Raw genomic sequence first — 1548 nt, forward strand, 5'->3', positions numbered from 1 at the left:
CTTTCTTAGGTTGACATATTTTTTTTGTAAACATTTAACTCCCCCTCATGTTCAGATGCCATTACCGAGCCTCATTTTGAAGTTGAACGCTGTCATAAAAATGAGAAAGCACTTATTTATCCTTTAAATAACCATGAAAATCCATACCAACAGGGAATGGGAACAGTACTTACCCATATGGAATTCACTGGGCTTTTCGGGAGAAAAGCGTCCATGTTTAAAATGACTGGATTTTAGGGTTTCGATGAAGTTTGAACAGATTCTCCTCCCCCTTGCTTTTTCTTCTCTGCATCCTCCCTTCTTGGAAATAAAAGAAAACTTAAATTTGTTCACATTAGACTATCAGCATAGAAGTCTGTTTCCAGACTAAATTATGTATTGCATCACCTTCCTCCATGGTCAAACAGTCAAGGTCTAGAGTCTGTAATATTTTAAGGTTACCCATTGAGACTACTACAAGTGGACATGAACTACCTTTCTATAAAGATTTTTAGTATTTATACTTATGTGTGAAATTTACTTGATAGAGTGTGGTTAAAATTGGGAACATCTCCTTTAAACAGGACTTATTTTTCTATCTTGCATCTGCCTTATATGTATTGGAAGGCTTCCGGAAATACCGTAAGGAACATTAGGAAAAGTACGAATGTGCTCTGCCATGTATTTTAAAATCAAACCCGTAGTATGTACTTACTTCCTTTGTCTTTTTCTTCTTTCCGCAGCTCAGTCCCTTGTTTAGGTCCATATAATTAATTTGTAGCCATTAATTCTAAAAAACAAAACAAAAAACACCACACCCACCTCATAGCCAATCATTACTCATTCTCTCATGACTTCAGTCGTCCAGCAGCACCTGCCACAGTGCCTTGCACGCAGTAGGCATTCAGTCAGCATTCACGTACACGAATCAGTGATGTATTTTCAGTGTAACTGATGTATCCAAAAAAGAACTTTGTACTTAGTCGTAGAGTTTAAAAATACAGAATTGCAGGGAAAGAAGAGGCACAGGAAGATATTTTAATGGACATGAAATAGCCCATTAATGAATCTGACTTACCCATAAGCTACCGTTAGCAGGAGCCCCCCTGGTCTTGTCCCACCGGTAAAAGCAAGCTCCGTCTCACTATTCGGGGGGCACTTGTAATAGCGAGAAGCATGTAGGGTTCCGCCGGAGCGCTCAGCCCGGACCCCAGGGGGGACTCGGTTGGGGACCTTCTTAGAACACCGCTGCCCGAGTTCTGGTTCTGATTTAGTCTGGGATGAGACCTGCTCATCAGTATTTCTTAAACGTTCTTCAGAAAGGATTGAGAATCACTGGTTTAATTGGTTACTGAAAACGATACCAGTATTAAATGTTGTTTGCTTTTTTTCTTCTTTTTTTGGATTACCCTTTGCACTCTATCCCATCTTGGTGGTATTGGCCTCTGGTTCCCCATGACAAATTCAAGTTTTATTTATTTAATATAGGAGTATTTTGCTGTTTAATATTTAAACAAAACAATGTTTAATATATTTCATGATAAACTAGTATTATAATTTCTGATTTGT

The sequence above is a fragment of the Myotis brandtii genome, unplaced genomic scaffold (assembly GCF_000412655.1).
Source record: "Myotis brandtii unplaced genomic scaffold, ASM41265v1 scaffold816, whole genome shotgun sequence".
In the NCBI taxonomy this organism is placed as follows: domain Eukaryota; kingdom Metazoa; phylum Chordata; class Mammalia; order Chiroptera; family Vespertilionidae; genus Myotis; species Myotis brandtii.